We start from the raw sequence: 23,984 nt of genomic DNA, 5'->3' as shown, positions 1-23,984 counted from the left end.
AGTGCCTATGTTTAGTTTATTTTAGTAATGTGTTACATGAATGATCTTGCATTATGTAATTGCTTTAGTCATTTTAGGCCTTACGTTAGCAAGGTTTGGGCCTAGTTTGCATGACTAGAGAAATTAATTCATGTATTGTTTTTCACTGAGTTTACCAAAGGTTAGCAGGTGTCTAACTTTCTCATGAGAACTGCTTGTTAGAAGATCTTATACTAGTAGATGATACAATGTATAGTTTGATGCATGAGAGAGTGATGTTCCCAGGTGCTAACAATGGATGCACTGACTGGAGTACAGATTGATACAAAAATGTTGCCTGGCGGTGGGAAAAGGAGAAAAGGAGCCAATCATCAACATGTGAAAGACAGTTTAGTTATATCTTAGATTTGGGGATGAATCCTTATTGGACTAATTGTAAACGTGCGCTTCTTTGACCAATGGCAATGTGGGAAGTTCTTTAGACAATTTTAACTTAGCCCGACTGCACAGAGGAGAAGTGCGTTCATTCTACTGTCTGAGGAGCTGAACAGTTTCCGATGAGTTTAGTTCTATCTTTACTTCAGGGCTTAGACTGATGCTGAATGATGATCCCTTAAATATTGCTTCTTAAATGGTTCGGATAGCTTAGAGTCCCCGTTTCTGAACCATTCCCTTTCATGGCCCATTGTGGACGCTGACCAAACTGATGAAGAAAAACGCAACTTGCTGATCCATACTGAGGAGAGTTATAAGAAAATGCTATTATTCTTGTTGTAAATTGTCTTTTGTTTCTAGGTACCAACCGCTATTTTGAAAGAGCCATAGTTAGATGTGTTTCCAAATAAACTATGACTAAAATTGTTTTGCATGAAGCCCAAACATGAAATTCTAATCTGACTGTTAGTAAAGGAAATCCTGACAATGTAACAAGTTGCTATTATTAACAATTGATGTTGCTTAGTTGCTGAACCTAGATATGTGCTATTTCTATTTCGCAATTGTTCTTGCTTTTGAATTGTACTGTAACTCTTAAATGCTTAGTAATCAAAGCATTAGTTAAATTGATTCTTTAGAAGATTGTTAACCAGTGTTTTTCTTGTATGTTCACCAGGTGGGTTTGAGACTAATTTATGTGATATTAGCATTGTTTATATAGGGAAATACACTTTCTAATTTTTACATAAAGATGAGGTTATTCATGGCCAAATGGGTCATGGTGTGTGAAGATTTCGGACTCCAAAGGTATTTGATGTTTATTGAGAGTGTTGATGAAACTGTTGTATTTGGGATTTATGGTGGGAATCACTAAGAGCAGTCAGAAGGTCCATCGAACCTCTAACGGGCCCCTTATAAATTAAAAGTAAAAGACCAAATAAGGAACGACGTGCTAACACTACTGAGGTGCATTTAGCAGTGTAATGGATGAAGGATGTACGTGAGACAGGTGCACAGTTTATTTATTCTAATAATCTGGAAACTTTGACTAGCTCTACATGTTCTTGCATGGTATTTGTAGGGAGCTGGTTTCTGGTTGCAGTACCCTCTTCCCACACACTTTGCCTGATTTTTAGATGCAACTTTGACTGGCGTGCACTGGGTTGCTGCTAACCAGGTCCCCAATGCTAGTGTTCCTTCCCCAACACAAGACACCGGGTCACTTGGTTCCCAAGTGACCAGGCCTTTCAGCCTCCCTATAAGTCCCTAGTAAATGGTACCCCTGGTACCTAGGTCATTGGTACTGAAGAAGGCCCCTCAAAGTTGCAGTACAACTTGTGCTACTCAGTGACCCAGCACCAACCTTATGCAGACTGCCATTACAGACTGCATGACAAGGTGCTCCCAAAATTGAAAACATGACATGACACTTGTGTGAAATGTCCCCTAGAACACTGCTTGTAATATCTATAAGTCACACCTAAAGCAGGCCTGTGGCCCAGAGGCAGGGTGCATTATATTACTAGTTAGGGCATATATATGCATGAGCAAATATGCCCCTACTATGTCTTTGTCGATTCTTAGACATAGTAAGTGTACAGGGAAGCCATTTTAAATACATGTACTGAAGACTGGTCACTACGAGTTAACAAGCTACATGATGGCTTTTCTGAACCTAGGGATGTTTGATATCGCACATATCGTTTTAATAAACCCTCACTGACTGCAGTGATGGATTTATTAATACATGCATCCAGAGGGCACATTAGACGTGGCCCATGAAAAACCTACCAACTGCTGGTGAGCTCACTGACCGGGTCTGGCCAGCCTCCCACCAACAGACGAGAATCTGACCTCTCTTGAGATAGGTCAGACACAAAAGCCTTTCGGGGCTGGGGTGTTACCCACCCCTCCACCACAAGATGACCTGCATTCCAAGGCAGGCGATTCAAAGAAGTCCGCCGCCTTTGATATGCAGAACCGGCCTTCCTTAGAGGAAGATGCCAACCCCACTGCCTCAGGGCCCATGTGGCACCTGGACAAGCAGGAAAATTAGCTATGCAGGAGGCATGTCAGACTTCCGGATTGGGAACACCCCTAGGGTGGCCAGCCTGAAGTGGGCACAAATTAGGAAAAGCTTAGGAAATTCCACCATCTTGCGTGTGGTGCAATTTAGGAATTCTGGACAGGGTGATGCCTACTCCCCACAGGAAGTGGTCATCTAGGGGGTGTAGTGACCAGAGGGTACTAAGTAGCCCATTAGCTACTACCCTTCTCTACCGTTAAGGCCCCCTAAATTGAGTATTTAGGGCACCCCATGATTTTTGTTTGAATCTGTTCATTGTTTTATCTTTTATGATTGATTCTACAGTAAAACAATGTACATGATGGCCTCCGCTGGTCAATATCTTTGCAACAATATGCACTCATTGTAGTGATCGACATTATGAGCAACACTATTTAAAATGTATTGTCCTGCTCTATTTTCAGAGCCACATTTTACATGCGCAGACGTACACTGTTTCCTTCAATCGACTGCCATGTGCATCCTTATTGAACAGATCAGTTTTATATAACATATTATAAGAAGCAAACATAACTCAATTAGCCAGTTCTGATGGCAAAAGCTATCCGCCAGTCTTGAAAGTGTGTGATGACATTGATCATTTGACAACAGGGTCTCCGGGCCTCTCACAGGACAGCTGGGAGGGGGTTCCAGAATTCTACTTCCGTTAATTCAGTAGATGTACTAACCTGTAGAGTGGGATGGTTTTATTCATTCTACCCGTTACCAGCCTTTGACCCCTTTCTATCTTGTTATGTGGGCATGGGTGAGAGTCCTCTCGGTTCTGATGAGTCATTCGATGGCGCATCTGCGCCGCCCACTGTGACCTTTAAGAGGCATGTGCAGGTCTGCTAGGATTGTGTCCCACTGGGTTGCTACAGGGTATTTGCAGAGGCCTAGCGGGTCTTCTCTATGGAGTGTTAGGCTTTCCGCCTGCGCTCATACTCCCATAGATTGTGACTCCTAACACAGCGCCTCAGGCCTCTTCCACTTCCGGGTGATTAATTGTTTGGCTAATACAAGTCCTAAATCTAGAAATCTGGATGTAATACGATTGTGTTTGGTTCTGTGGTAGAGCCTCAGTATACATGTTTCCCATGTACTAGGAAATGTGCTGTCGGTACGGTGTTTTAATCAGTCCAGCACTGCCTTCCAATAGCTCCGCAGAGGGGGACAGGACCATAACGTGTAAAATATCTGCATCTACTAGGTGGCATCTGGCTCAATCTACATCAATACTGCGAAAGAAGCGGTTGAATTTCTGTGGTGATAGATAAGCTCTAAATAATATAGTATTGGACGACGTGAAATCTGGCATTAGGCAGTACGTGAGGTGGGCACTCCAATACTTGGGACCATTGTGTACCATGCCCTTTTATGGGCCTCCCTGTAGCCTCGTAGTCACGTGAGTGGAGGGAAAGTGTGGTGTCTTAGGGATTTCGCCAACCAATGCACCAGATGTGTTCCCGCACCAAGTACATGCAGATACTGCAAAGTCAGGTGTGTGGGCAGTTCTTGCGTTTTGTCCCCTAATTCTGTTGCAGTGCTCTAATAAGGGAGCAATGCAGAAGGAAGCCCCCAGATGCTAGACTAGTTCTCCTGTAGAGCCTCAAATGTAAGAAGAACGTGGTTATCGTATATGTCGCCAAACTTATGGATGCTGGCTGTAGTCCAAGCAGTGAGTTCCATTGTGGATGTAATGCGTGCTCCCGTGGCGTTCTCACCAGTGACATTGCTGGTGCATAAGGGGCGACTTCCCTAGTAAGGGTGAGACGCCGGCGGTAAAAGCAGTACACCATTCTAAACAGTGGGGGTCTTAGGTTCGGGGTGTTTTGTTCATGGGTGGAATAAGTGGAGTATGTCTGTAAGCGTCAATGTCGGGCCTAGGGTTGCCGTGTCCATCAGTCTGCGAGCCAACACAATACCCACTGGAGTTGGGCCCCATGATAGTATAACTTGAAATTGGGAAACGCCAACCCCCCAGCTCAGTGGCTCTGTAAAGCTGAGCAAGAGCCATACCACAGGAATTCTCAGAGTATGCGTTCTATTGCTATATGTATGTGTTCCCTGTGTGATGCCTAACTGTCTCACTGAAGCTCTGCTAACCAGAACCTCAGTGGTTATGCTCTCTCTGCTTTACAAATTGTCACTAACAGGCTTGTGACCAATTGTACCAATTCACATTGGCATACTGAAACACCATTATAATTCCCTAGTATATGGTACTGAGGTACCCAGGGTATTGGGGTTCCAGGAGATCCCTATGGGCTGCAGCATTTCTTTTGCCACCCATAGGGAGCTTTGACAATTCTTACACAGGCCTGCCACTGCAACCTGAGTGAAATAATGCCCACATTATTTCACAGCCATTTTACACTGCACATAAGTAACTTATAAGTCACCTATATGTCTAACCTTCACCTGGTGAAGGTTGGGTGCAAAGTTACTTACTGTGTGGGGACCCTGGCACTAGCCAAGGTGCCCCCACATCGTTCAGGGCAAATTCCCCGGACTTTGAGTGCGAGGACACCATTTCACGCTTGCAATATACATAGGTCACTACCTATGTATAGCGTCACAATGGTAACTCCGAACATGGCCATGTAACATGTCTAAGATTATGGAATTGTCACCCCAATGCCATTCTGGCATTGGGGGGACATTTCCATGATCCCCCGGGTCTCTAGCACAGAACCCGGGTACTGCCAAACTACCTTTTCCCGGGGTTTCACTGCAGGTGCTGCCAACCCCTCAGACAGGTTTCTGCCCTCATGGGGTCCAGCCAGGCCTGGCCTAGGAAGGCAGAACAAAGGACTTCCTCAGAGAGAGGGTGTTACACCCTCTCCCTTTGGAAATAGGTGTCATGGCTGGGGAGGAGTAGCCTCCCCCAGCCTCTCGAAATGCTTTGATGGGCACAGATGGTGCCCATCTCTGCATAAGCCAGTCTACACCGGTTCAGGGATCCCCCAGCCCTGCTCTGGTGTGAAACTTGACAAAGGAAAGGGGAGTGACCACTCCCCTGACCTGCACCTCCCAGGGGAGGTTCCCAGAGCTCCTCCAGTGTGCCCCAGACCTCTAATAATCTTGGAAACAGGTGTTGCTGGCACACTGGACTGCTCTGAGTGGCCAGTGCCATCAGGTGACATCAGAGACTCCTTCCGATAGGCTCTTACCTTTCTTACTAGCCTATCCTCCTTCCTACGTAGCCAAACCTCCTTTTCTGTCTATTTAGGGTCTCTGCTTTGGGGAATTCTTCAGATACCGAATGCAAGAGCTCACCAGAGTTCCTCTGCATCTCCCTCTTCACCTTCTGCCTAAGGATCGACCACTGACTGCTCAGGACGCCTGCAAAACCACAACAAAGTAGCAAAGACGACTACTGCAACCTTCCCCCTGCAACCGCAGGCAACAAAAGACTGCATCACCGGTCCTCTGGGTCCCCTCTCAGCACGAAGAGCGTGGTCCCTGGAACTCAGCAACTCTGTCCAAGTGACTCCCACAGTCCAGTGACTTCAGTCCAAGTTTGGTGGAGGTAAGTCCTTGCCTCCCCACGCTAGACTGCATTGCTGGTTACCGTGCGATTTGCAGCTGCTCCGGCTCCTGTGCACTCTTCCAGGATTTCCTTCGTGCACAGCCAAGCCTGGGTCCCCGACACTCTAACCTGCAGTGCACAAACTTCTGAGTTGTCCTCCGGCATTGTGGGACTCCCTTTCGTGACTTCAGGTGGACTCCGGTTCACTCCTCTTCTAAGTGCCTGATCTGGTACTTCTGCAGGTGCTGCCTGCTTCTGTGAGGGCTCCCTGACTTGCTGGGCGCCCCCTCTGTCTCCTCATCCAAGTGGTGACATCCTGGTCCCTCCTGGGCCACAGCAGCATCCAAAAACCCTAACCGCGACCCTTGCAGCTAGCAAGGCTTGTTTGCAGTCTTTCTGCATGGGAACACCTCTGCAAGCTTCTTCACGACGTGGGACATCCATCCTCCAAAGGGGAAGTTCCTAGTCCTCTTCGTTCTTGCAAAACACCAAGCTTCTTCCATCTGGTGGCAGCTTCCTTGCACTCTCAGCTGGCATTTCCTGGGCATCTGCCCACTCTCGACACTGTCACGACTCTTGGACTTGGTCTCCTTGTCTTATAGGTACTCAGGTCCGGAAATCCACTGTTGCTTTGCTGGTGTTGGTTTTCCTTGCAGAATCCCCCTATCACGACTTCTGTGCTCTCTGGGGGTTGTAGGTGCACTTTACACCTACCTTACAGGGTCTTGGGGTGGGCTATTTTTCTAACCCTCACAGTTTTCTTACAGTCCCAGCGACCCTCTACAAGCTCACATAGGTTTGGGGTCCATTCGTGGTTCGCATTCCACTTGGAGTATATGGTTTGTGTTGCCCCTATACCTATGTGCTCCTATTGCAATCTACTGTAACTTTAGACTGCTTGCATTACTTCCTTTTGCTATTACTGCATATATTTGGTATTATGTACATATATCTTGTGTATATTTGGCATCCTCATACTGAGGGTACTCACTGAGATACTTTTGGCATAGTCCTAAAATAAAGTACCTTTATTTTTAGTATATCTGTGTATTGCGTTTTCTTATGATATTGTGCATATGACACCAGTGGTATAGTAGGAGCTTTGCATGTCTCCTAGTTCAGCCTAAGCTGCTCTGCTATAGCTACCTTCTATCAGCCTAAGCTGCTAGAAAAACCTCTTCTACACTAATAAGGGATAACTGGACCTGGTACAGAGTGTAAGTACCCCTTGGTACCCACTACAAGCCAGGCCAGCCTCCTACAATATTGTGATAATGGGGGTGGGTAATTGTGCGGCATCCCTTAGATATATCAGGATATTGTCCACATAAAGTGAGACCACGTGCACACCATCTCCAAGAGGTATTCCCCATTCTCGTTCACTTTCTCTAAGAGAAAAGGCTAAGGGTTCTACCACCAGGGCAAACAAGAGGGGATAGAGGGCATCCCTGTCATGTGCCCCTCTCTATATTGATGAGGGGTGAGATCAAGGAGTCTGTGAGCACTCTAGTTGTTGGCAAGGTATGAAGTAGTCGGACCAGGTTCGGGAATCAAAAGCCTAGCCCCATTCGTAGTAAAAACAGAAAAAGGTAATGCCACTCCAAGGAATCAAAAGTCTTCTCTAGGTCAAGTACCAGGCATCCTGCTAGAGGCCACTGTGATGGTGCATGGCTTGAAATCCAGAAAAACTTTCGGAGATTAAATGATGTATCTTGTGTTGGTACAAAGCCATTCTGATCTCTGTGGACCAGGCTGAGCATCAGCAGTGCCAGGCAATCTGCTATGATCTTAGCCAATATCTTAAAATCATGGTTGAGGAGTGCCAGTGGTCTATACGAGTTAATCTTTGTAGGGTCTTTGTGCAGTTTCGGGAGGTTAATTAAGAAGGCCTCTCAAAGTGGGTTGGGAAGTCTCGGCAAAGCCAGTGCCTCCTCATACAGAAGGAGCAGGTGGGGTGGGAGTTGTGAGGCATATCCCTTATAGAACTCAGAGGTCAGTCCATCTGGACCAGGAGTTTAGTTAGTAGATAGGGCTTTAAAAGCATTTTGAATTTCCGCTATTTAGATGGGTTCATTCAATTCAATGCTTTATTCCGGAGTCACCTGCGGTAGTTGAAGACCCGACAAGAGTGTCAATTTCATGTATTGGGAGGGTGGGGCACTAGTAGTACAGTATAGTATAGTGTGGCGATATGCTGGGTTATCTCAATTAGTATTTTGTGTTGCATCTAGAGCAATGTGTCTGAGGAGCCATGCAATTTTGCACTGTGGCATTGAGGTGTCTTGTTTTGTTAACCATGCCAGGAGGGACCCGGTCCTATCTGCTGTGGCATGTGTTTTGGCTGCGTGTGCTGCATAATTTAAGCATCGTAACTTTTCCAAGAGTCAAATTTTCTTTTTGAGGCTCAATAAGTGCTGGATGGGTCTCCTGATTTTGTATTGCCTCATTTTCTAAGTGTATCAGTTTCTGCTCTAGTAGTGTGAACTCTCCATCTAACGGCCTGTGCATGTTCCAGGTCAGTCCAAAACAATGACCCCAAAGGGTCACCTTAAAGGCTTCCCATTCCGTTGCCTTGGCGCTAGTGAAGTCCTCATTTCTGTCAAAGTATTGCGTTATCATGTGAATAACTGAGTCACGAAAGGCCGGGTCCTCTAGCACAACTGGCTGTAGGCCCCATGTAAGCACCGGTGTGCGCTCTGTCCCAATCCAACTGGCGATATTGTGAGTTATGGTCAGAGTGCGTTCGGCCCATGTAATCTACGTGTTCAATGTGTTGTGTGAAGTGAGAAGTGCAGAGCAATCTAACAATGCGCAAATGCAATCTATGTGGGGCAGAGTATGAAGAGTAGACCCTGGTGAGATCATTGCGAGTATGCCATATGTCAAGGAGATTCCAGTCATGCAACCATTTAGTCAAGTTGTGTGCATTGGAAGTCGCTGTGTAAGGAAGGGGCGGGAAGGAGTGATTGAGTGTTATATCTAAAATGCTGTTAAAGTCTCCTCCCAATAACCAGGGCACACACCCCCAATGAGATAGTGCCTCCGATAAGTGCTGCAAGAAAGAAATCCGGTCAGTGTTGGGGGCATAGATGCTACCAATGAGTATATGCCTTCCGTCCAGTCGGCCTTTCACTAACACGTATCTACCGTCTGGGTCAGTTACCACTTCCTCAGCTGCAAATGGGACCCCCGCTCGTATCCAGATGAGGGCTCCCGAGCATAGGAGGAATAGTTAGTGGAATATATCTGTCTGCGCCATTCTCATCGTAGTCTATCTACTTCCGGTGTTGCCAGGTGGGACTACTGCAACAGCGCAATCTGTATTGCGTGTCTTGGAAGTTGAGTAAATGGCATATCGTCTACCAGGCGTATGAATGGCTTGCACATTCCAGGTCAGTGTTAGTGGGAGCAATGCAGAGTTTATGACCTCACCTTCATGACCCTGGGTCCCCTCCCCATCGGCACCATCAACCGGTATACCCGAAGTCCAGCTAACCTGATCACACTATAGCAAGTGGTGCGGGCACATATGTCAATCAGCTGGCAGAAACAGTGAATGCTTAACGTACAACATACAAATAGGTTGAATACCATGACAGCAGTGCACATTAACCTGTGGCTGCCCAAACCTACAATAATACTTCTTTTAAAAAAAAAAAAAAAAAAAAAAGGGGGGGTAGGGAGCAGTGGTGGAAGAACAAGAATCCAGTACAGACCGGTCTTGTATGTCAGTAAAGATTATGAGGGAGAGTAAGGAGATAGGAGAGAAATGAGGAAAGAGCGAAAGAGGCAAGCCACCCCTTTTGTATCCCGGGGGAGTCTTACAGTTGCAGCTTAGTGTGCCTGTTGTATACAATCCCAACTGCTGCCTTGATTCAAAGGTCTAGATTAAAGTGTCCACCCTTTGTGGGGAGACATCTGGTGGATGCACGGAGTCATTTCCAGAGAGCCATGTTGTAATGGAACTTTCTTCATTCAGTGTCAGTATCTTTTCCGCCTCCAGGCTTGAGCAGTGAGGTGTAGTCATTAGTGCAGTAGCTTCTTTTAGTACCGGTTTTCTCTCACCCATCATTCGTTCAAGATCTGGGGCAGGTCTCTTGGGGTGTCTAACAGAATTCTCTATGTGCACACTGCTGTATTGGGGCAGCAGTTTTCTGACTCTCCAAACCAGATATTTCCAACCATTCTCATGTAGCCTCAGGGGAGTCAAAGAATTGTGTGGAGTTTTTGGTCACCAACAGTACATGGGCTGGAAACAGTAAGGAATATTTAAGTTCTACTTGGTGGAGTCTGTGCTTAACTGCAAGGAGGGTACCTCTGTCGTTTGACTGCTAGTGTGTAACCTGGTAAGAACATGATTTTGTATTTTCAACTTGTATCTCAGGTAGTGCTCTGGCTTCCCTGAATTTGTCTGTCCCAAAAGTGCAGGAAGTGGATCACTATAGGACTAGGGTGCACCCCCGCCAGAGGTCTACGTGCCAGGACTCTGTGGGCTCTCTCAATGGAAAAGAGTCTGCAGGGAGCAAGTCACGCAGCCAGTCTTCTATATATTGTACTGCATTCTGACCAATGCCCTCTGGGAGCCCTACTACATGAATATTGTTCCTGGTGGACCACCCTTCAACATCCTCAATTTGCGTTTCCAGTACCTTTACTCAGTAAGTGTCTGCATTGATGTGTTCATGGCACAGACTTGTGGTTGCAGTAGGTCTATAGCTCGTTCTGCCTCATTTACCTTGTTGGCAAATTTCCGGTTCTCCGTGTGCAGCAGGCTAATATCGGAGGCTATGGTATCTGTTTTGAACTCTAAAGAGGTCCTTGTATGTTCTATGGCCATCAGCACTGCATCCAATTTTGCCTCCAAAGAGGCCAGGTGCACCTCCCAGTCCCGTGATCCCCATTGCACTGTCAACATTAAGGGGGCGATCTCTTGTCCATGAGAGGATGCTTGCTGGTCCGCTGTCTGAGTTTTCCCTATCTTAGGTGGCTTCCAAGCACCCCTCCTCCGTCCTCCCATGCCTGGCCACTCAGTAATGCCATGTCTGCAGTGTCACCACTGTCGCAATCCACTACTATCTGGCGGCGGCCATACGCCCCACCAAGAGCCCCAGTAGCTGCGAACTGGACAGGGAGGTCCCCGCCACAGGAAGCAGCTAGCCAACAGGAGTTCACCCAGTCAATCTGGGCCCCGGGATATGAGGTCTACTCCGCACTCCAGGGCAGTTAAGGACAATTTTGAAGTTTGATGAGGGAGGAATTGCCACGTCAGGTTCGTTTGATCTGGAATGCAGGAGTCGTTTGGCAGGGGATAACAACCCCAAAGTTCAATATAGTCGTGGATCGGCCCTCGTTTCTCCTGCTCAGGCCTCCGGGAACTTAGTGCAGCATAGAGTTCCCTCGACCTGTTACGCCTTTCCAAGTCCAACTTTCAGGCTCCTCTCCACGTACCCCTGAAAAGGCCCCTCAATACGAATGGCTCGCGTTCCTCTGACTCGCCAATCTTCTCCCATACGCTTGGCCCATCTCAGGAGACCCTCCTAGTCATGCATCCCGGTGCCGCCGGCTTACCGCCATCTGCTGGTATCCTCTTCCCAGCTCCAGCTTACCTCTGGCCAGCCCGCTTGCTGCTCTCCCGATCTCCGGCAGGCGGATTAGCTCCTGCAGGACTCTCCAGCCATAGTTGCTCCCACCAGTCTCCTTGGGCTTTTTCCGCCCAGGTGGCGGAGATAGTGCCCCCACGGTGAGCCCTCAGGAGAGTCAACGTGTGTCGTCTTCACAGCTTTGCTCTAGCAGGTTGTAGGCTGCTAATTGTTGCTGCCAACAGACGCAGTCTTTACGGTCATTTGGATCATCAAGCAGCACCCAAGTGTCTCATGGCGGGGGGGGGAAGGAGGTGATATAATTTTCCCCCACTGGGCTGGATCAGTGTCATATAATTTAGTTGGATAGTGGGCAGGTGGAGTCGATTTACCATGTGTCCACCATGTTACCTTGCTCGCTTAATCTCCTGTCTTAGGATGCTCAGTGACCCCAAATCCTCAGATCTTGGCTGGACACATAAGGAGAAGTGGACAAGAAGCCTGCTGAACCTGAGAACTGAGGAACACAACTGACTTGGCACCAAACCAGCTGGTCTGCCTGCGGCACCCAACCCTCGAGGAGCAACGGACCTGTCCTGCCACTGCAGCCTCCAAGAAACTGGGAGAGCTGCCAGTGCTCCGCAAATTGCCAAGAGGAACTCCCTTGGAGTGGCGGAGCTGCTCCCCTGCATTTGCAGGCACCCAAGAGAGTACACGGACTACCAAAAACCAGATGCCAGACATCACTGCACCAGAGCTGCCTAGCCTGTGTGGAAGTGGGCAACGGTGTCAGCGTGGTCCCCAGGCCCTCCAGTAGAGAAGTCCACCCAGTGCACACCCATGGTGAACTTCACGACGGCGTCTGAATACTGCTTCAGCAGACCTCCCCCTTCACCCATCCGCCCAGATCTAGAAGAGGAGAACCAAGGGTGACCCCACGTCTCCCCACCTCGTAAGACCTGAGCCCACTTATCGGCTGAGTCAGGCTGGAACCTCAGTCCACACCAGCAGAGGAGCTCAAGTGCTGGACACAATGCCAGAAGAAACCACTGCCCCCACGCCCTACAGCCTGAGGACTGGACTGTGTCACCACAGCCCTAAGGACCTCAAGAGACGAGCCCCTGCCTCTGGGTTCTCCTCTACTGTCCTTCCAGTCCATCCCTAAAGCAACTTTGTAACCGGACCGATCCCCATAGACTTGAATGGGACACCCAAAACCATCACACCTCTGCACCCGGACACAGAGCTCCCCGAGATGACCTTGCCCCAAAACCCCCTTACATTCAGGAGATTGGTCCCATAAGTCATTGTACTCTACCTGTATTACCGTTTGTTTTCCTCCATAGGATTGCATCGCAGTTTCCTGAAAAATGCATTGTCTACTTTTAAAAACTCAAAAAATTTGAGAAGTATTCACCTGACTTCGATGTTCTTGTTATCAAAGTTTGCATAAAAGTATGTGTTATTTTTATAAATAATTGTCAGATGTCTTGAAAGGAGTGTGGGTTTAACTTACTGCATGGGTGTGTGCCTTACATTCTTAGCACTACCTCTGATATGCCTAACTGCTCGACCACAATATCCAAAAAGTGAGCATCTGGGATGTCATTTGTGCCTCTGATACCTCTGGGGATTAACTCTTTGCACAGTGTCTCATTTTGGTCCACTATATAAAACACCAGCCTCCTACAATATTACTTATTATATTGGCTATTCTAAGATTTAGGTTTATGGCCCTGAGCAGGCAGATTGGAGAGAGATCTGGTCTGGAGCTAGGCTGGGTTAGACTTTATTGCAATCCACCCTTATATGATTCTCAATGTGTGATGTCAAGGAGAGGCCATAGTATATATTTAAGTAGGGCAGGCAGTGGCAGATTAGAGATCTCCAGTGGTGCACAGTATGGATCAGACCTCTGCAATTATTCCATGTGTGTTCAGTTGGTGATGGGTGATTTACTTCTGTGGACTAGTACAGTACTGGGTGATTAACATGACAAGTAGCAGCTCTGTCCTATGTGGGTATAAGAGGCTGAGGCAATATAAAGGTATGTAGCTTTTTTGAGCCATAATCTGCACACAACTGCTGAGTATTACAGTATTTGTGATGGCCAGAATGATTACGGATGAATTTACATAACTATATATTACCTGGACTAGACACAGGTCAGTCCTTCATAACATACCTGGATATTTAATGGTTTGTGTTGGTCAGACTTCTTCATATCTGGACTGTAGATTGTACTTGGAGGAACAATTATTTTTCTGGGTTCTCTCACAGGATTATCTGCTAAAGGGCGAGATCAACAATATGAGCAGGACACTCGTTGGATTAGACTGAGGGAGGAAAAAAAACATCCACCCACAAGGTAAAGTCACTACAGGTTCGAAGTTTGGATGCTTGTAGACCTAAAGGGACCAAAAATATGCAAATTTATTCAAAAGCCAGTGGAGGATTGTAGGAGGCTGGACTGGCTTGTAGTGAGTACCAAGGGGTACTTGCACCTTGCACCAGGCCCAGTTATCCCTTATTAGTGTATAGGGTGTCTAGCAGCTTAGGCTGATAGATAATGGTAGCTTAGCAGAGCAGCTTAGGCTGAACTAGGAGACGTGTGAAGCTACTACAGTACCACTTAGTGTCATATGCACAATATCATAAGAAAACACAATACACGGTTATACTAAAAATAAAGGTACTTTATTTTTATGACAATATGCCAAAGTATCTTAGAGTGTACCCTCAGTGAGAGGATAGGAAATATACACAAGATATATATACACAATAGCAAAAATATGCAGTATAGTCTTAGAAAACAGTGCAAACAATGTATAGTTACAATAGGATGCAATGGGGAAACATAGGAATAGGGGCAACACAAACCATATACTCCAAAAGTGGAATGCGAACCACGAATGGACCCCAAACCTATGTGACCTTGTAGAGGGTCGCTGGGACTATTAAAAAATAGTGAGAGTTAGAAAAATAACCCTCCCCAAGACCCTGAAAAGTGAGTGCAAAGTGCAATAAAGTTCCCCTAAGGACAAAGAAGTCGTGTTAGAGGAATAATGCAGGAAAGACACAAACCAACAATGCAACAACTGTGGATTTCCAATCTAGGGTACCTGTGGAACAAGGGGACCAAGTCCAAAAGTCACAAGCAAGTCGGAGATGGGCAAATGCCCAGGAAATGCCAGCTGCGGGTGCAAAGAAGCTTCTACTGGACAGAAGAAGCTGAGGTTTCTGCAGGAAAGAAAAGGCCTAGAGACTTCCCCTTTGGTGGACAGATCCCTCTCGCCGTGGAGAGTCGTGCAGAAGTGTTTTCCCGCCGAAAGAACGCCAACAAGCCTTGCTAGCTGCAAATCGTGCGGTTAGCGTTTTTGGACGCTGCTGTGGCCCTGGAGGGAGCAGGAGGTCGCAAATTGGACCAGGAGAGAGAGGGGACGTCGAGCAAGACAAGGAGCCCTCTCAGCAGCAGGTAGCACCCGGAGAAGTGCCAAAAACAGGCACTACGAGGATGCGTGAAACTGTGCTCGCCGAAGTTGCACAAAGGAGTCCCACGTCGCCGGAGACCAACTTAGAAAGTCGTGCAATGCAGGTTAGAGTGCCGTGGACCCAGGCTTGGCTGTGCACAAAGGATTTCTGCCGGAAGTGCACAGGGGCCGGAGTAGCTGCAAAAGTCGCGGTTCCCAGCAATGCATCCCAGCGAGGTGAGGCAAGGACTTACCTCCACTAAACTTGGACTGAAGAGTCACTGGACTGTGGGGGTCACTTGGACAGAGTCGCTGGATTCGAGGGACCTCGCTCGTGCTGAGAGGAGACCCAAGGGACCGGTAATGCAGCTTTTTGGTGCCTGCGGTTGCAGGGGGAAGATTCCGTCGACCCACGGGAGATTTCTTCGGAGCTTCTGGTGCAGAGAGGAGGCAGACTACCCCCAAGGCATGCACAAGCAGGAAAACAGTCGAGAAGGCGGCATGATCAGCGTTACAGAGTTGCAGTAGTCGTCTTTGCTACTATGTTGCAGGTTTGCAGGCTTCCAGCGCGGTCAGCAGTCGATTCCTTGGCAGAAGGTGAAGAGAGAGATGCAGAGGAACTTGGATGAGCTCTTGCATTCGTTATCTAAAGTTTCCCCAGAGACAGAGACCCTAAATAGCCAGAAAAGAGGGTTTGGCTACCTAGGAGAGAGGATAGGCTACTAACACCTGAAGGAGCCTATCAGAAGGAGTCTCTGACGTCACCTGGTGGCACTGGCCACTCAGAGCAGTCCAGTGTGCCAGCAGCACCTCTGTTTCCAAGATGGCAGAGGTCTGGAGCACACTGGAGGAGCTCTGGACACCTCCAAGGGGAGGTGCAGGTCAGGGGAGTGGTCACTCCCCTTTCCTTTGTCCAGTTTCGCGCCAGAGCAGGGCTAAGGGGTCCCCTGAACCGGTGTAGACTGGCTTATGCAGAATTGGGCACATCTGTGCCCAAGAAAGCATTTCCAGAGGCTGGGGGAGGCTACTCCTCCCCTGCCTTCACACCATTTTCCAAAGGGAGAGGGTGTCGCACCCTCTCTCAGAGGAAGTTCTTTGTTCTGCCATCCTGGGCCAGGCCTGGCTGGACCCCAGGAGGGCAGATGCCTGTCTGAGGGGTTGGCAGCAGCAGCAGCTGCAGTGAAACCCCAGGAAGGGCAGTTTGGCAGTACCAGGGTCTGTGCTACAGACCACTGGGATCATGGGATGGTGCCAACTATGCCAGGATGGCATAGAGGGGGCAATTCCATGATCATAGACATGTTACATGGCCATATTCGGAGTTACCATTGTGAAGCTACATATAGGTAGTGACCTATATGTAGTGCACGTGTGTAATGGTGTCCCCGCACTCACAAAGTTCAGGGAATTGGCTCTGAACAATGTGGGGGCACCTTGGCTAGTGCCAGGGTGCCCTCACACTAAGTAACTTTGCACCTAACCTTTACCAGGTAAAGGTTAGACATATAGGTGACTTATAAGTTACTTAAGTGCAGTGTAAAATGGCTGTGAAATAACGTGGACGTTATTTCACTCAGGCTGCAGTGGCAGGCCTGTGTAAGAATTGTCAGAGCTCCCTATGGGTGGCAAAAGAAATGCTGCAGCCCATAGGGATCTCCTGGAACCCCAATACCCTGGGTACCTCAGTACCATATACTAGGGAATTATAAGGGTGTTCCAGTAAGCCAATGTAAATTGGTAAAATTGGTCACTAGCCTGTTAGTGACAATTTAGAAAGAAATGAGAGAGCATAACCACCGAGGTTCTGGTTAGCAGAGCCTCAGTGAGACAGTTAGGCACCACACAGGGAACACATACATATAGGCCACAAACTTATGAGCACTGGGGTCCTGACTAGCAGGGTCCCAGTGACACATAACAAACATACTGAAAACATAGGGTTTTCACTATGAGCACTGGGCCCTGGCTAGCAGGATCCCAGTGAGACAGTGAAAACACCCTGACATACACTCACAAACAGGCCAAAAGTGGGGGTAACAAGGCTAGAAAGAGGCTACTTTCTCACAAGGATTTATTAGCTTTATTACTGCAATAACAATATTGTTGAGTCATCCATTACTGTCCAACATTATGCTGAGGGCTATCGCCACACAGCGGCATGAGCAATCAAAATCATATTTGTAAGGGTGAATATTTAGAGTTGTCCAGCTGACAGCCCAGTCATTCATTTGTAACTAGTGAAATTCTGCGGACTTTTTGACTTTACTGTTCGAAGGGCCTCTATCGCAGGCAGCGTGTTTAAAATGACTATTGCTCGTGAAGGAGACCCAAAACCATTACTTTACCTTCTAGTCTCAAGGAGCAAGCTTTGACAACCATGTCGGTGGCAGTTTTATAGATTTTAAAATATTATCTTACTAAACCTGTGAAATTTTAAATAAATATATCTTGTTGCAGAATACATGCCATGCCGTGTTTGGCATTGGTATAGGCGGAGTATCATGATATGACCTATATAGGGGACCTGATTGTGCTTTCATCAGTACTGCTCTGGAGTGACACCTAATTATTCCATACGTACTCCTAACACACTATAGCCAATGTTATTTCGTATTTTATCCTCTGGGGCTTTGCCCCTTCAGACACGTGGATGACTTTGGATCCCAATTTTTTTTATGAAGACATTTTCCCACAAAAGGGCCTTAAAGTTGTCACAGGAGATACATACAATTGTTTTGAAGGCAACGCGGAGGGAGCTTTTGTACGTTTGAACTAAAATGTGTATCAATATTAGTCACTTCGCATCATTAATCACAAACGTATACTGTGGGCTATTGCAAAAGAAACTAATTCGCTATGACCTGTTGAATAGTATTTTCTCGAATAAGCTAACTAGGTCTCAACGCCACCCTGTTTAAAATAGATGCTGAATCGTTATGTTCATTTGGTGTTTAAATTCCTCAACTAACACTAGTTTAGCAAGATGTGGATTGTTGAATTCTGTATGATATTGTTCTTTAAGGGCTCCTTAGAGGATACCTTTTGTTACAAACATTGAAGGGTTTTCTGCTTGCACACCGTATTGCGTTCATTCACAATGATTTTCAGTTTACATAACTGGTTTGTTCTAACACCCCCATCACTTTAGGTCATAAGGGGCAAATCGATATTCAAGTATTTGGTTAGTGCCAAGGTGATGAGGCTATGTGATGTTTTAGAACCTAATAATAGCATTTCTTAGTGCAATGACCATACCATACTAACTTTGAAGTTTCTGTATTTTCTTATGCAAGAAAACTATATACAAGCCCCTCGATTTGGGAATGAGCCATAACTTTGAGACCTCTCCTGAGCCCAGAGCATGCTGCCCAATTTCTTACCAATTCTGCTGTACACTTGAGATTTAGACTGTCATGATTTTCCATTTTAAAATATATTTTCTGTATTAAGAGTCTTTATGGCAATTGATTTTGTAACTACATCCGAAATGTGTTGATTTGTACTGGTCCTAAATGCTTAATAGACCTTCAAAGTTTTTAAGGTTGAGCCTGCTAGAACATGCACTAGCATGTGTCTCACTTGCAAGACTTAATTAAAAAGAGCTTGGAGCCTGCCCATTGTTTACCTTTTGTGGGCTTGCATGGCACTTCTTTAAAGCCTCGTAATTCGTCACTGCAGGACAAGCATTATTTCCGTTCCAGTATGTGGAGTAGAGACCAAGCACTGATTGTGTGCAAAAACGTGTCCAGCGGGATAAACAAATTGCACATTTTTTTTTCCTATAGTTAACTCTTTTCTTTTGCCAAGTCTTCTTTACTCACTTTGCACTCATGTTTTGTTTTTGCTCGTGGGCACTCTCTCAAAAGAGGACTTATCTTGTTCTAAATTCGGTAAAGGGACATTGTTTCTTCTTATGTTTAATTTCTGAAATTATGCTTGTTAGACCTGACAGCCTTAGGGTGGTCATCCCCCAACTTTTTGCCTGCCTCCCTTCATTTTTCTGACCCTGTTTTTGATGGTTGTAGGACTCTGCGCACTTTACCACTGCTGTGCGTTGCTAAAGTGCATATGCTCTCTCCCCTAAACATGGGGACATTGGTTCCTACCCAATTGGCATATTTAATTTACCCGTAAGTCCCTAGTAAAGTGCATTACATGTTCCCAAGGCCTGTAAATTAAATGTTACCAGTGGGCCTGCAGTACTGATTGCGACTCCCTCATAAGTAGCCCTTTAACCATGTCTCAGGCCTGCCATTGCAAGGCCTGTGTGTGCAGTCTCACCGTCACTTTGACTTGGCATTTAAAACTACTTGCCAAGCCTTAAACTCCCCCTTATCTACATATAAGTCACCTTAAGGTAGGCCCTAGGTAACCCATAGGGCAGGGTGCTATGTACGTAAAAGGCAGGACATGTACCTATGTGTTTTACATGTCCTGGTAGTGAAAAACTCAAATTTGTTTTCCACTACTGTGAGGCCTGCTCATCTCAGGCTAGCATTAGAACTGTCCTCATATACTTTTAAGTGGTAGATTCTGATCTGGGAGGAGTGGCCTAGTCATGTTTAGTATTGCCTGAATGGTAATAGAAAACCCTGCTTTCTGGTGAAGTTTGATTTAATATTTTAGAAATGCCACTTTTAGAAAGTAGGCATTTCACTGCACTTACTGCCATCTGTGCTTTACAGCCTGTCTCCCATTCACGTCTGGTCTGTGCTGGTTGACATCACCCCATGTGCACCCAGACAACCAAACACAGGACACTCAGTCACATCTACATTCATCTGTATACTGAGTGAGTCTCGGTCTCCCTGGGAAGGAAGGGTGGAGAGGCGCTCACATTTCAAAGGCCAGTGGCCCGCCCTCACACACAGGACTGATAACCCAATTCCCTCCCCCCCCCCCCAAACAGGGATTCTGGCAAACAGGACTGGGCTGAAATGAGAACTTGTGCACTTCAAAACCACTCATTTCACAGGCATTTTGGGGTATACAGACTGGGTTTCTGACCCCACCAAATCAGACACTTCTGGACCTACACCTGGACTCTGCCAGAGAAGCTGCCTACACCTGGACTTCTTTACTGAAGGACTGCTTTCCTGCTTGTTGCTCTGCTGCCTGGTACTCCTGACTCTGCTAGAACGATTCTGCCTTCCTCCTAAAGTGCTCACCAAGGGCTTGGATTGAGCTTGCCTCCTGTTTCTTAAGTCTCAGGGCCAACAAAGACTTCATTTCAAGAAATCGTGCACTGGAAAGTCAAAACAGTGCCTGAAGACATAGATGCAACGCCTGCCTCACGGCTGGAAAATCACAGCACTGCCAACTGGAATGACGCAGCACTGGCTTACTGACTGGAAATTTGACAGCACCTGCCTTGCAGTGGAAAATTCGCCACATCGCCTACTGGATCAACACAGCACCTGCGCCTTCTACCTGCATGTTGAGGATTTTCAAAGCACTGTCACTGGGCGTCAAAATATCCCCCCATCGCAGTGAGGAGCCAAGACTGCGCTCCTGAAAAACTATGCATCACCTTGCAGCATGGACAGAAACATCTGTGCTGCGCCAGAAATTGACCCAACACCCTATTTTTTAACGCATCTCCTTCTCTGCGGTCCCCGTGTGTTGTATTTTTGATGCAACCCAGGTACTGTGTTACAAGGATACAACCACTGTTTCTCAAGAACTGAGACTTTGAAATCTTTACACAGTGATATTTCAGCTTAAGCTTATTGGATTTGGGTCATTTTGACCTCATTTTATTCAAATATATATCTATTTTTCTTAACCTGTTTGGTGTATTTTTGTGGTGTTTTCACTGTGTTACTATACAAGTTATTGCACAAATTCTTTACACATTGCCTTCCAAGTTAAGCCTGACTGCTCAGTGCCAAGCTACCAGAGGGTGGGCATAGGATAGTTTGGATTGTGTTGTGATTTACCAGACTAGGATTGTGGTCCCAACTCGGGCAAAGGTTTATACCTCTCAACTTGTCAACTAGAGATCCAATTTCTAAAAATGCTTTAACACAATCTTGCAGTACATGCCAATTTACCCCACTCAATCCAATCCGTCCCACTCATATCAATCCTACTGCAAACCAAATTACTCACTCCAATCCAAAATGATCTGCCCCACTCCAATTCACCCCACCCCAATCCAAACAACCCCACCCCAATCCAACCATCACTACTCTTCAATCTAATCAACTGTAATCCACCCAACTCTACCCCAATCCATCCCTTAACAGTTCAGTCTACACCACTCCAATCCAGCCCAGTCCAGTCCAGTCCAGTCCAGTCCAGTCCAGTCCAGTCCAGTCCAACCCGATCCACCCCATGCCAGTCCAATTTACCCTACTCCAAGCCACCCCATTCCAGTCAATCCACTCCACCCCACCCCAATCCAACCCACCCCAGTCCTATCATTCCAATTCAATCCACCCACTCCGGTCCAATCTAATTGTCCCCACCCTCTACAATCCACTTCAATCCAACCCACCTCACCCCATTTCAATGCAGTCAACGCCAAGCCCCCCCCCCCCCCATCAAGGCCATTCAATCAAATCCACCCCAGCTCTGTCAATCAACACCACTCTACCCCAATGCAATCCACCAGACTACCTCAATACACTCCAAGCCACTCACCCTTCTACAACACTCCACAACACTGCCACTGAACTCTACTCACCTCTACTGCGCTCTATGACAATCCACTCAAACAAATCCACTCTACAACAGTATTGCCGCCATTCCACTATACGACATGCCTCATCACTTTTAGCGCTGCTCAACAGCAGCCACACTGGTGTACAACATGGCAAAAACACATTGCAAAGTCAATAGCTCTAGTATGGGCAAGACCTACTGGCTTTGCCAATGGTTGTTCTAAATTTCTGATCTCAAACTCCTTTTGAGTCAGTCCTTTGCTACTGGCTGTATTTTGAAAGGCTCTAGTGACACGGACTCATAACTGAGGTTAACATTATGCCTGATCCACCCAATGTTTTGTTGTGTCAGTAACCTAGATTTTCAAAAGGCCCTGCGTGCCCACAAAAGTGGAGAACACGTCAAACATTCAGCAGCACCGCCTTTGTTGCACACTTCCTTGCATCTTTGTCTGCCAAAAAACACAAAGTCAGGTTGATCAACTTTTGCTTTCAAACCATGAAGTATGCAGTCAAATGTTTTCAGAAGCACAAAATGTGTCAACAGATGCGAGGTAGTTCCTCCATTCCACAGAAGAGGAAACACACGAAGACCTTTGCGTAAACATGAAGTATTGTAAACAGATTACATTGATAGAATGCCCAGTTAGCCTTAGTGAAAAACATAATTTCGATTATTTGATTGGATCTCGTTTTACTTCGATTTGGAGCCAGGAGTTCAAGTTTGTTTACTTAGAATATGAGGTTATATACCCACTCTTAATTTCAGTCTTACTAGTTATAAAATGTTAACAAAAGTTACCTTATGTCTTTCTATAGAAGGGATTACCAAACTAGAAAAAGTACAACATTCTCCTTAATAGATTTTTCTTTAAATTCATTTTGTATTTTCTTCATGTGGTCTGTCTTTCTTTCACAGCCTAAGTAGTTTCCCATGAAATGTCAAGACTGTAGGCTTTCCACTGTTTGTTTTCTTCTTTTATGTCTTCGTGCAGTGGGATCTTTAACAACTCTGGGAAGAACTACTGACCTAGTATTACAAGAAAGATGCTAGAAGAACAGAAAGTGAAAGGAAGTTTCTCGGTTGCTTAGTAGGGGGCAGGTGGCAATGCTCACTCTGCACTAATTACATCCTTGAGCTTCACATAGGCTTGCTGGGCCAATGAGTACTTCGACTGATGAAATTACGTAGTGCTTTGCAAACTGGTGCAATGTTGGCAGTGACTTCTGCAAATCGCCACGTTGGAAAGAAACTACTGGTTTGACCAAAAAAAGTACTCTAAAGTTCTCCAAATCCACAATCTTACTAAGCAGCGCACGCCTTTGGGTTCAATGGTGCAGTGGAAGAAAGAACATTTAATACATATGTAAATATAGTTTGGCACGATGGGATTTTAATAAGTAGAACATGGGTAATAAAACTCTGTTTTTAACGGGGTCCCTTTCAGTGGGCCACCTGACAGAGCCAGCTCTGTTCTGCCCTGATGGCCTGAAGTCTTAAACGGACTGTTATAAAAACCTGTTTCCTCTAATTTATTTTTAATGTAGGTGATGTGTGAGAGTCTATTGCAGACATTTTATAAAGAATTGTTTTATGTTTCATGCAACACCTATAAAAAAATTAGATAAAAACAGGAGAAATGAAGGGATTCACAGAGATTTGCAGTATATTTGCATTTTACTGAAACACAAACCACCGTCCCTGAATAATAGATGTAAACACTTGGAGAGCTCAAGCGTCCACATAGTTCTTAAGCCGTCCTCCAGCACTGCAAGCAATGACGGGCCGCAGAGGAAGGAGATGATGCGGGTGAAAGTTGGAAGTGAAGACCGCAAGAAAGAGCGGCCTAGAAGAACCGGAGGGGGACATCTCTTTACTACCGGTATCAATTAAATTTGCAATGGGTGCATGCGAGGAAGTAGCTAGAAAATTAAAATAATTTCCAATCTGAACCAAACCTCTACTGACCCCGCGTAAGCAAAGCAATTATGCGCGACTCCTGGTAGAATATTTTATTTGATCCTTACATCCACCAATCTAGACATTAATCCTACCATCCACTTTCACCTTTGTCAGTACTTCCATCAGTCCTTTCATCCAGCTAGACATTCTTTCACAATTCCATCCATCCAGACCATCCACCCACCTTTCAATAAACCCAGTAACCATTCCATTCACATACTGATCCATCCACCAACTGTCCATCATTTTAATCTCCAATTCATCATTCAGCCATCCTTCTATCCACCCATCCATTT

Source organism: Pleurodeles waltl, chromosome 3_1, assembly GCF_031143425.1.
Source record: "Pleurodeles waltl isolate 20211129_DDA chromosome 3_1, aPleWal1.hap1.20221129, whole genome shotgun sequence".
Taxonomy (NCBI): Eukaryota; Metazoa; Chordata; class Amphibia; order Caudata; family Salamandridae; genus Pleurodeles; species Pleurodeles waltl.
The sequence above is the reverse complement of the archived record's forward strand: the minus strand, read 5'-3'. Positions refer to the sequence as shown.